Genomic DNA, 12,035 nt, shown 5'->3' with positions numbered 1-12,035 from the left:
CCAGCCTGGACAACAGAGCAAGACTGTCTCAAAGAAACAAGAAAACCAAACCAAACCAAAACAACAACAACAAACCTCCTAGCAGCAGGGAACTGGAATGGGAAACTGATGGGAGAGAATAGACTGGAGAGGAATTTGAGAGTTTCAAAGGCAATAGTAATTATGTTAACATAAGGACTTGAGAATTGGATGGCTGTTTCTTCTGGCTCTTGCTGCATTGGAGAAAGACATGAAAGGCTGAGGGTGATTAAGAAAGACATGAAAGCCTGTAAGTTGAAGTGTGAAAACCAGAGGCCCTCCTTGGCAGCATATAAAGAGACTCATCGCCTGCAACGGGAGAGCAGAAAAGGCTGAGGAACAGGACCAGGCCTTCATTATAAGAGCAGCAAAGTTCCAAAGAAGGCTGTGTTCTCTATCACGTTCAGGTCCAGTATACACCAAAGGAGCTGCAGGACCCCGATCACAGATTCCAGCAGGCGTCAGGAAAGTACATCTGGCACTGTATCTTGAGGGTGGTGGATCAAGGAGCACTGAATAAATTTGGATAACAGAGTTTATCAGTGTGGGACCAATAGCCCATGATACAAAATGTAACAACTATTGAAGATCCCAGGAGATGGTGCTATTAAGCTGCTCGGTTGCCTCCCAAAGTTTGGGAAAAGCAACCATCCATTGTAAGTGAAGTAGAAACGCTAGAACTGTCATGGACCATGGTGGAGGAAGGGATCAAAAGGTTGAGTGCGGTGGGCACATTAGAGTGGATATTCTGCATAATGCCAGCCTACCATGACATGGGAGGGTCTAGAGGGTACTCTATTTACAAAGTAATAAGGAATGCGCTGACTGAGGGGCACTGGCATTGTTGGGAAACTCACTGAGGCTGTTACATATGGGTCAGTGTTCATGGTAGCAAATGCTGCCACAGAACGGGCAGGATCCTGTCAGGGACTAGCATTTAACCCTCAGATGCAAGCTGGGCACACTTAGCACAATGAGTGACACCAGGGAGGATCAGATTCAAGGAGAGCTATGGAGAAAATTAATAAGAATATGAATTTTTGGCTGGGCATGGTGGCTCACGCCTGTAATCTCAGCACTCTGGGAGACCGAAGTGGGCAGATCATGAGGTCAGGAGATCGAGACCATCCAGGCCAACATGGTGAAACCCTGTCTCTACTAAAAATACAGAAATGAGCTGGGTGTGGTGGCGCATGCTTGTAATCCAGCTACTCAAGAGGCTACGGTAGGAGAATCACTTGAACCTGGGAGGCAGAGGCTGCAGTGAGTCGAGATTGCGTCACTGCAGTCCATCCTGGCAACAGAGTGAGAATCCATCTCAAAAAAAAAAAAATTAATTAATTTAATTGTAGCATTTAACAAAAATGCCATCTCACATCAGTGGGGAAAAGATGTACTATTCAATAAAAGAATAAATCCAGTGATGGAATCAGGTGATGGTGGAGCAATTGGAACGCCATCAGGATGTAAACTGGAGCCATGGTTCGTATCACACTCCCAAATCACTCCAATGAATCAAACAGAAAAAGTGAAACAATAAAAGTGCCAGACGGAAACAAAAAAGAACATTATGTTCCCATGGTAAGATCGATGGAGCAGCCAAAAAGCCAATTGTTCAATCTGCACAACCAGAAGAAATCAAAGATGGGTGATGAGGAGTTTGAGGGTAGTCATCCCAATAACCCAGAACCCAGAGCCTGACTGAAGGAGAGAGTCGGTTTCCAGGAAGAAGTGCCACAGCAAATGTATATGATCGTGATTCCCCCAGTCCTTCTCCAAAGAAACCAATGGCCATCTCCTCAGGAAAGGGTAATTCCCAGCCTTTTTGAGGGCTATTGGATATAAGGCCTGAGTTCACACTGATGCCTGGAGACCCAAAGCTTCATTGTGGTCTCCCTGTTAAAGTGGGAGTATATTGGGGCTAGGTAATAAATGGAGCCTTTGACCCAGGTCTAGTTCTCAGGGAGTCCAAAGACCCACCTGATTTTCTGTCTCCAGATGTATAATGCAATGTAATATGACATGGAAATACTTGGGCGTTGGAAGAACCACCTGTGCTCCCCATCATTGCTGTCAGGGACTAGGATTTTGCTCTCCTTAAAAGCCATTAGCATGTTACTGTTTCATGTTTGCTGGTTGAATACTACACTCTTGCGTCAGAGAGAAAGGACTTTATCAGACCACAGCAAGCAGTATCAGGGTCATGTCTGCATCCATTCACCTTGCCCCCAGTTCCCACAGAGGCGATGCAGAAGATCCAGATTGATGCCTATACATAAAGTGGGTTGTGTTACAGGGGAAAAATCACTGAGTTTAGGGAATCCACCATTTTTTTTTCCTTCAACTTTTGTTTTAAGTTCCAGGGTACATGCGCAGGATGTGCAGGTTTGTTACAAAGGGAAACGCGTGCCATGGTGGTTTGCTGCCCAGATCAACCTATCACCTGGGTATGAAACCCACCATCCATTAGTTGTTTTTCCTGATACTCTCCCTCCCCAAAACCTCTCCAACAGGCCCCAGTGTGTGTAGTTCCCCACCATGTTTCCTGTGTTCTCATTCTTCAACTCCCACTTAGAAATGAGAGCATGCTATGTTTGGTTTTCTGTTCCCGTGTTAGTTTTCTGAGGACAACGGTTTCCAGCTCCATCCATGTCCCTGCAAAGGACATGATTGCATTCCTTTTTATGGGAATCCACTGTTTCTTTTCCTTTCCCCTCCCTCCCTCCCTCACTTCCTTCTCTGTCTCTCTCTCTCTCTCTCTTTCTCTCTCTCTCTGTTTCTCTCTCTCTCTCTCTCTTTCTTTTCTTTCTTTCTTTTGAGACAGAGTCTCACTCTGTCACCCAGGCTGGAGTGCAGTGGCTCAATCTCAGCTCACTGCAACCTCTGCCTCCCTGGTTCAAGTGATTCTCCTGCCTCAGCCTCCTGAGTAGCTGGGATTACAGACACCCACCACCACACCCAGCTAATTTTTGTATTTTCGGTAGAGATGGGGTTTCACCATGTTGGTCAGGCTGGTCTCAAATTGCTAACCTCATGATCCGCCTGCCTCGGCCTCCCAAAGTGCTGAGATCACAGGCATGAGGCACCGTGCCTGGCCAGAAATCTACTATTTTTATAAGCAGTATGCAAGTCTACTCTTTGTCCTGGAAGGAGATGTTAGCTCATCTCTCAAGGTTCATTGCTGTGTGTACAACCCTGAGAAATCTCCTATGTAGAGAGAAACAAGGTCTTGTCTTCCCAGCATATTAGTAAGAATGTGCAGGGATACTCAGAATCCAGGGTAGATGGCTTCTCCCAATAATTTCTTCTTTAGACTGTAAAATTACGGCCATCATAGTGGAGAAGGCCAAGTAGAAACCTCTGAAACTACTCCCTCCTCCTCCATCCAAGAGAGTAAATAAAAGACAGTATGACACTCCACGGAACACAGCAGAGATTAAAGTCCCTTTGAAGACTTCATGAATGCAGGAGTAATGTTTTCCCCACTTAATTCTGACCTTAACCAGAAGCAATGGTCCGTTGTAAGTTAAGTAGAAATGGTAGAAATGCAGGAACTTCAGTTCCTGAAGGATGTGGCAAACTCATCCAAGGAATAGCCCCAGTTGTGCTTGCTGGGTTACAAATGGTATTTTTGTTACAGCAGATTAACATGGCTTTAGGTGTGTGCTATTGTTAGCCATTAATCTGGCCAATGCATTTTTTTTTTTTTTTTTTTTGAGATGGAGTCTTGCTCTTTTGCCCAGACTGGAGTGAAGGGATGTGATCTTGGCTCACTGCAACCTCTACCCCCCAGGTTCAAGTGATTCTCCTGCCTCAGCCTCCTGAGTAGGTGGGATTATAGGTGCCTGCTACCATGCCTGGTCAATTTCTGTATTTTTACTAGAGACAGGGTGTTGCAGGAAGTCAAAGACCCCGAACAGAGGGACCTGCTGAAGCCGTGACAGTAGGACATAAATTGTGATGATTTCATGGACGTTTATCACTTTCCCAATCAATACTCTTATAATGTCCTATGCCTGTCTTAATCTCTTAATCCCATCATCTTCATAAGCTGAGGATGTACGTCACTTCAGGACCCTGTGACGATTGTGTTAACTGCACAAATTGTTCATAAAGCACGTGTGTTTGAACAATATGAAATCTGGGCCCCTTGCAAAAAGAACAGGGAACAAGGGAGATAACCATTAGGTCGGACTGCCTGGGAGCCAGGCGGAACAGAGCCATATTTCTGTTATTACCGAAAACGGGTAAGAGAAATATTGCTGAATTCTTTTCCCAGTAAGGAATATTAATAATTAGCAGCCCTGGGAAAAGAATGCATTCCCAGGGCGGGTCTCTAAAATGGCCACCCTAGGAGTGTCTGCCTTATGCAGCTGTAGATAGGATGAAACACGCCCTAGTCTCCTGCAGCGCCCCCAGGCTTGCTAGGATTAGGAAATTCCAGCCTGGTGAATTCTAGTCACACCGGTTCTCTGCTCTTGAACCCTGTTAAGATGTTTATCAATGACAATGCGTGCACAGCGGGATATGGAAGTTCATTAGTGATTCTAGTTTTACCTTCACCTTGTGATCTTGCCCTAACCTTCTGCCTTGTGATCTTTTGTTGCCCTTGAAGCGTGTGATCTCTGTGACCCACACCCTATTCATACACTCCCTCCCCTTTGAAAATTGCTAATAAAAACTTGATGGTTTTACAGTTCAGGGGGCAACACAGAACCTGCCGATATGTGATGTCTCCCCAGGACAGCCAGCTTTAAAATTTCTCTCTTTTGTACTCTTTCCCTTTATTTCTCAGACCAGCTGGCACTTAGGGAAAATAGAAAGGAACTTACGTTGAAATATTGGAGGCTGGTTTCCCCTGATAATGGGGTTTTGTCATGTTGGCCAGGTTGGTCTTGAACTCCTGACCTCAGGCGATCGACCCACCTCAGTCTCCCAAAATGCTAGGATTACAGGCATGAGCCACCGCACCTGGCTGCATTCTTATCCATTCCTAACTGGAAGAAGTTTACATTCATGTGGGATGCACAACAGTACAGATTTCCAGTCCTGCCCTGGGGTTGTGTTAACTCTCTTGCATTCTGTAAAAATACATTCTGAAAGGACCTTGACCATCTGAACACCCCGGAATATGACACTGGCCCACTATATCAATGACACGATGTTATTTGGACCAGATGAGCAAGAAATACAAATACTTGTTGGAGGCCTGGGTAAGACATGTGTTCCAGAGGCTTCTACAAAGATTCAGGGGCCTGCCACACTAGTGAAGTTTTAGTGGCTTCAAACATAGTGGGGATGTCTCCTTCCAAAGTAAAGGTCAAATTATTCCATCTTGCACTTCCCACCACTAAGAAGCAAGCATAATGCCTACCAGGCCTCCTTGGGCTCTGGTGGCAGCATATTCCCTACTTAGGAACACTGCTTTAAACCTTACCAAGTGACAAGGAACTCTACCAGCATTGTGTGAGGCCTAGGACAGGAAAGGGCTACATAGTGGTTTCCGGTTACAGGAGAAGCAGTCCTGCTTCTTGGACTATGCGACCCATTCTATCGTATGGTTTTAGAGGTGAGATCAGCCTGGCCAACATAGAAAAACCTTGTCTGTACTGAAAATACAAAAATTAGCCGGGTGTGGTGGCACACACCTGTAATCTTAGCTACTTGGGAGACTGAGACAGAATGGTTTGAACCCTGGAGGCGGAGGTTGCAGTGAGCTGAGATGGTGCCACTGCACTCCAGCCTGGGCAACAGAGCGAGACTCCATCTCAAAACAAAAAAAAAAAAGGAAGCAAACTGGGTATGTGCCTTTAGAGGTGGTGTGTACGTTTTCAGCATTATAAATGAAGAGAGATGAATGGCAAAAGTTTCTTTGGTCCATAGATTTGTGGTATCTTACCTAGTTTTGGATCTCTTCCACTAAAGGGATTGCCTGTTGCACGTTGTTAGGAATCTAAGCACTGAAGGCAAATTGCATGGGTTTGAATTTTGTTCTGTCCCTTGCACCCTGCCTGGGTTCAAATCCTAGCTGGTAGTAAGTTCTTTTAAGGGGATGATCTTTGATAAAATGTCTTAGCTTCTGTTTTCCCAAGTAAATGGACGCAATAGTTCCTACCTTGTGAAGGATTCATGTAATTGACCAGCATTTACCAAGTAGCATCAGTGTTCAGTTTTAGTCATTGGTGATTCTGTATTTTGACTGTGTGGGGGTGTTGGGGTGGGGGGTGGTGTGTGTGTGTGTGTTTAGCACATAATTGCATGCAGAAAGGAAAAATACTTTTGGTAACCTAGAGGCAGCTTTTCTCTGCTTTTGTGTCAAAAGGGAAGAAGGGAGTTGGGAGAGGGAAAGGAATTCTGTTCAATACTAAGCTCCCTTCCTCAAAATCAGAGGTAGATAGAATGTGTAATAATTCACAGAATTTCTAAACCTCAATTATCTGATTTTTTAAATTTTATTTTTTATGTTTTCAGGTTGAGACTGAGGTAAAGTTAATCTGAGGCGACGTTCTGGATGTACTGAACAGCAGACACCTCATTCCAGCAGCTACCACTGGCAAGTCCAAGGTTTTCTATTATGAGATGTAGGTTCTACACTAACAATTAACAAGTGTACTTCAATAATTTTAGAAACTCTCAGGAATAATTGACTTTGTTTCTTTTTTATTTCTGAGACATTTCATATTATTTTCCTTATTAAATATAACAAATCCCACTGAAATTAAGTGAGAAGCCTCTAAATATCGACAAAATTATCACTTGATAGACTAGAATTAAACAAGCAGGTGGTTCCAAGAAATGGCACAAGTGTATTAATCGTAAAATAAACTTTCTACATGAAACATTCAGCCAGCACTGTGCAATGTGTGGCCGTTTGGGGGAGGGGAATGAGATAGGTCCCAAGAAATCAAAAGAATATAAGTAAAGCAAAAGCTAATGCATTTTTATAACAGCCTGACCATCTTTTTTATTCCAACATCAACTATCCTTCTAACATTAAACAATTATTTTTTAATAAAAGTTGGAAACCTACATAGAAGAAGGTCATGATTCTAAAAAGGCCAACTTTTAATCTTACATTTTCCTTTCTACTATAGAACCTACATTTCACAATAGAAAACCTTGCTGCTGGAATGAGGTGTCTGGCCAGTGCATCCAAAACGTCGCCACAGATTAACTTTAGCTGCCTCAACCTGAAAACATAAAAAATAAATTGTAAAAAATCAGAGTGTTTCAGTCTAGAAATTCTGTGAATTATTACACATTCTACCTCTGGTTTTGTGGAAGAGAGCTTAGTATTCAAGAGAATTCCTATCCCTGTCCAAACTCCCTTCTTCTCTTTTGACAGAAAAGCAGAGAAAAGCTGCCTCTGGGTTATCAAAAGTATCTTTTCTTTTCTGCCTGCAATTAAGTGCTACAGGCACACACCACCTCCCACCCCAGCACCCCTCACACTCCAACTACAGAATCACCAATGACTAAAACTAAACACTGATGGTACTTGGTAAATGCTGGTCAATTACATGAATCCTTCACAAGGTAGCAACTATTGTGTCCATTGACTTGGGAAAACAGGAGCTCAACATTTGCTCAAAGATCATCCCCTTAAAAGAACTTAATAAGCAGAGCTAGGATTAGAACTCAGGCAGCCTGAGAAGGCTAAAAATTTCCCAGAGTTTTAAGTTCTGCTTCCCTTTTGATTATAAGTTCTGTCTCTAAATCATTCCTCTTTTCTTTCATTTTCCTAGAAACATTCAAGAGAATGAAGGTACTCCTTCAATACTTTGCTTAGATATTTCTTCTGCCAAATTTCAGGTTCATTGCTCACAAGCTCAGCCTTCCAGAAAACACTAGGAGCACAATGCAGCCAAGTTCTTTGTCACTTTATGACAAGCATCACCTTTCCTCCAGTTTCCAATAACGTGTTCTTCATTGCCATCTGAGACTTCATCTGAATGATTTTTCCCTTCCATATTTTTATTTTTTTAAGAGACTAAGTCTCCCTATGTTGGCCAGGTTGGTCGTGAAGTCTCATCTTCAACCGATCCTCCTGTCTTGGCCTCCCAAAGTGCTAAGATTCCAGGCATGAGACACCAGGCTCGACCCCCTCCATAGGCTACCGACATTCTGTCCGGCTCTCCTCTTCTGAAACCTCACCAGAGTCACCCTTAACCAAGAGTCAGAGGGAGAAGACGGCCACCCACACAGCAAGAGACAGGCCTGGAACAGAGCCTTCCTGCACCGCCTCAGAGGGACCCACCCTGCTGACACCTTGATGGTGGACTCATGGCCTCCAGGATTGGGAGACAGTAACATTCTGTTGTTGAGGGTGCCCAGTCTGTGGTCCTGTAAGGCAGCCCTAGGAAACTAGCGCAGCCTGTTAGCCCACAGATGGTGGAGAGATGGAATGAAATAATAATAGAAATAAAGCACACAATAAATGTAATGGGCTTGAATCATCTCCGCATCATTCCTTCCCCTTCTCCCGGGCCCATGGAAGAGTTGTCTTCAAGAAACCTGGTCTCTGGTGCCAAAAAGTTTGGGGAACGCTGGTGTAAATGGTTCTAAAAATAGTTAAACAACGTCAGGTTTACCTGCTACAAATAATGCAGATTTAAATGCTAATAAAAATGGGTGCAAATGAAAACACTCTTTCTGTGGTCCAGGGAATCTTTACCATTCTATCAGAAGGACTTGCAGCTTGGAGCTGCAGCTGCCTTCCCACATCCTGTCCACTGTAAAGCCCTGCAACACACACACATGCACACACGCACACACACACATGCACACACGCACACACATGCACACACACACACATGCACACACGCACACACAGATACACGCACACAGATACACATACATAAATACATTCACATGCACAAACCTGTGCACACACATGCACATACATACATACACATGCATATACCTACACACACACACAGACACACACACACCCTGTGCTTCATGCCCTCACTAGAGTGGCCAGGGAGGGAATGCGTGTTTTTAGGAGAAATGAAGACAACTCAGGCCCCTCATTCTCCTGGTGATTGCACAAGTGCCTTCTCTGCAGACCATGCTTCAGTGCCTTTCTTGGTTCTCCCTCTTACTGAAAGAGAGAAGTAGAGACCCCTACCCCATCAGCCACCACCTCCACCCCTAGGCTGCCCCAGGCCCAGGTTCCAGAAGTCTCCCAGGATCCAGGAACTAAGGGCAACCACTGGGTTCCACAGCCGCTAGTCCAGGGGTCAGGCGTCTCTCTGCGAGCTGACAAACCTTGGCTCTCATGCCCCACACCAAGCCAGCCACACCGCCGTCCCCCCACCAGCATTATTACTGCCTCCTGATGTTAGCCCTGACAACCCTACTTGCTGATAATCTTGCCCCTCACATGCTGGTTCAGGCAAGCCCAAAGGCCAGCACCCTCCATCCACCCTTCCTGGGGGCCACTCTACTTTCTGCTTGCCCAGATGTGTTCACCTGGCTTTACCAAGCTAGAACAAATAACAGGGATGAGCCCCCGGCCTCTACCAGGAAGATTTGCCAAAATGCTCTCCGTTTAGAAGGAGGAGCAGTGATGGGGCCTACGAATGACCCCAGGATTGTCACCCAAGCAACAAGAAGGGCAAGGAGCCCAGTTTCCTGCCCTTACCCTGGGAGGACGTGGCCAGGGCACCACAAGGCCCTGGAGAGGCGTGGGTAGGAGAGCAGATCCAACCTCTTCTTGAGGAAGCAACCACCACCCCAGGAAGCAGCAGATGGGGGCGCACACGCAGAGCCCCCGGTGCTGTAGAGCAGGCCCAGCAGATCTGTACTCAGCCTCAGCCCCGGGGAGCTGCAAGACAGGCTGAGACCCGGATAGGTTTGGATCTGTGTCCCCACCCAAAACTCATCCCTCCTGTGTCAAGGGAGGAACCTGGTGGGAGGGGATTGGATCTGGAGACAGTTTCCCCCGTGCTGCTCCCCTGAGAGTGAGGGAGTCCTCAGGAGAGCTGATGGTTTCAAAGTGTGGCACTTCCTCGTTCTCCACTCACTCCCTCCTGCCGCCTTGTGAAGAAGGTGTCGCTTCCCCTTCGCCTTCTGCCATAATTGTAAGTTCCCTAAACTGTGAGTCAATTAAACCTCTTTCCTTTAAAAACTACTCAGTCTCAAGTATTTTTTTTTTTTTTTTAACAGAGTTTGAATCTGGTCACCGAGGCTAGAGTGCAATGGCACCATCTAGGCTCACTGCAACCTCTGCCTTCCAGGTTCAAGGGATTCGCCTGCCTCAGCCTCCCGAAGTAGGTGGGATTACAGGCGCCCGCCACCACGCCCAGCTAGCTTTTTTTGTATTTTTAGTTGAGACGGAGTTTCACCATGTTGGCCAGGCTGGTCTTGAACTCCTGACCTCAGGTGATCCACCTCTCGGCCTCCCAAAGTACTGAGATTACAGGTGTGAACCACCATGCCCGGCCTCAAGTATTTCTTTACAGCAGTGTAAATACAAACTAAAACCCCTTCCCTGAGGTGCCTTCTGCTTAGGCAACCAGCTGCCCCATGCTCCTCCTCTGCCCCCTGGTCTTTCTGTTCCCCTCATGAGGGCCAAGTGATAAACAGGGCCAGCCCCAGCCCCATCCTACTGCAGCCCATGTGGCTGCTGGAGAGGCCGCGCTCCTTTCCTCACCCCAATGGGCCCTGATATGCTCTTTGGATCCTGGAGGAAACTGACCCCTTATTCTCACAGTGGTGCCACTTCTTCCAAGACCTCAAACCTGGACAACGTGAGCCGGTCTTTTTAATTGTCTCCACTTCCTAGGGCTGTCACTCGGACAGCACTAGAGGGTGGTGCCAATGGATGAATGGATGGATGGATGGATGGATGGACAGTAGTCCAGGGATGATGTCCCTGTCTGTACTGAACTGGGCCCTTCCTCCAATGAGCAGCCTTCCTGAGCGAGTTTATACAATTGTCCCTTGGTATCCATGGAGGATTAGTTTTAGGGTCCCGGGAATGCCAAAATTCATGGATGCTCAAGTCCCTGATATAACATGGCCTAGTATTTACATAAAAGCTATGCACATCCTCCAATAGACATAGACCATTACTAGATTATTTATGATATGTAATACAATGCAGATGCTACATAAATGGTTGTGATACTGTATTCTTTAGGGAATGATGACAAGAACAAAGTCTGCACATGTTCAGTAGAGACATAATCATCCAATTTATTTTCTGAATATTTTCCATCTGCTGTTGCTGAACCCACAGATGCAGAGCTCCCGGATATGAGGGCCAAGTGTGCTTTGAGAGTAGGATGGGTGAGGTTGCTAATGAGTACAGGGGAGCAGGTGTCGATCAGAGGTCCCTGCATTGGGGCATCTGGACGCCCTATCTCCGGACTTGAGACTCTGTTTGAATGACACAGGCAGACTCAGCCCCGGTAAAAGTTCACCCCTTGAAGCTTCATTTTATCCCAAACTCTTTCTGGACCCTGGAATTTGGCATCCCCTAGGCCCTGGCAGGAAGGACAGATGAACCAGATTTTAGATAACGTGTCTGGAATAGAGTGAGGCCCTACTGTGTGCCTGGCACATTCCCCATAGGATCCTCTAGCTAGGACATTCAAGGGTCATGGAGAGAAATACCCAGTTAAAATATCAGAAATTAAAAAAAAGATACCATTAGAGACACGAAAAAACCATTAAGTAATAGTATTAGCATTTGTGTTCTGAGATTCAACAGCACTGGTCACTTCCCTCCACCCGTATGTGTATCCCAGACCACCCTGGGCGAGGAGGGCTGAGGTTAGGGAACACCCGTGGATGCTCTGATACTGGTCCTCGGCCTTGGGGGTGACAGTGATGAGGAACTGGGTGCACACATGAGTGGGGCAGCCAGGCCTGTCCAGAGAAGGCACACACACGTGCACAGATGTGTTTACCCATGTACAGATGTGCATGCACGCACACAAACACATTGCAGGCAGGCATGTGGCCGCCTCAGGCAGCGGAGGACCCCATCTCTGGGCCCTGCTGACCCG

The 12,035-nt window shown here is 46.1% G+C and overlaps 1 protein-coding gene across 11 annotated transcripts in view; it reads left to right on the top strand.

The window, feature by feature from the left end:
* Window positions 1-8,451, top strand: part of LOC139359569 (14-3-3 protein epsilon-like) — a 91,499-nt gene extending 83,048 nt beyond the window's left edge. For 9 of the 11 annotated variants that reach the window (XR_011615639.1, XR_011615644.1, XR_011615641.1 and 6 more), the window contains 2 exons: window positions 6,490-6,599; window positions 7,831-8,451. The gene's annotated coding sequence lies outside the window, so the exon portion shown is untranslated. The remainder of the gene's footprint in view (window positions 1-6,489; window positions 6,600-7,830) is intronic. The other 2 variants (XR_011615643.1, XR_011615640.1) reach the window with 2 other exon arrangements.
* The last annotated feature ends 3,584 nt before the right edge of the window (window positions 8,452-12,035 follow it).

This window comes from Macaca nemestrina, chromosome 17, assembly GCF_043159975.1.
Source record: "Macaca nemestrina isolate mMacNem1 chromosome 17, mMacNem.hap1, whole genome shotgun sequence".
Classification (NCBI taxonomy): Eukaryota; Metazoa; Chordata; class Mammalia; order Primates; family Cercopithecidae; genus Macaca; species Macaca nemestrina.
The sequence above is the reverse complement of the archived record's forward strand: the minus strand, read 5'-3'. Positions and strand labels throughout refer to the sequence as shown.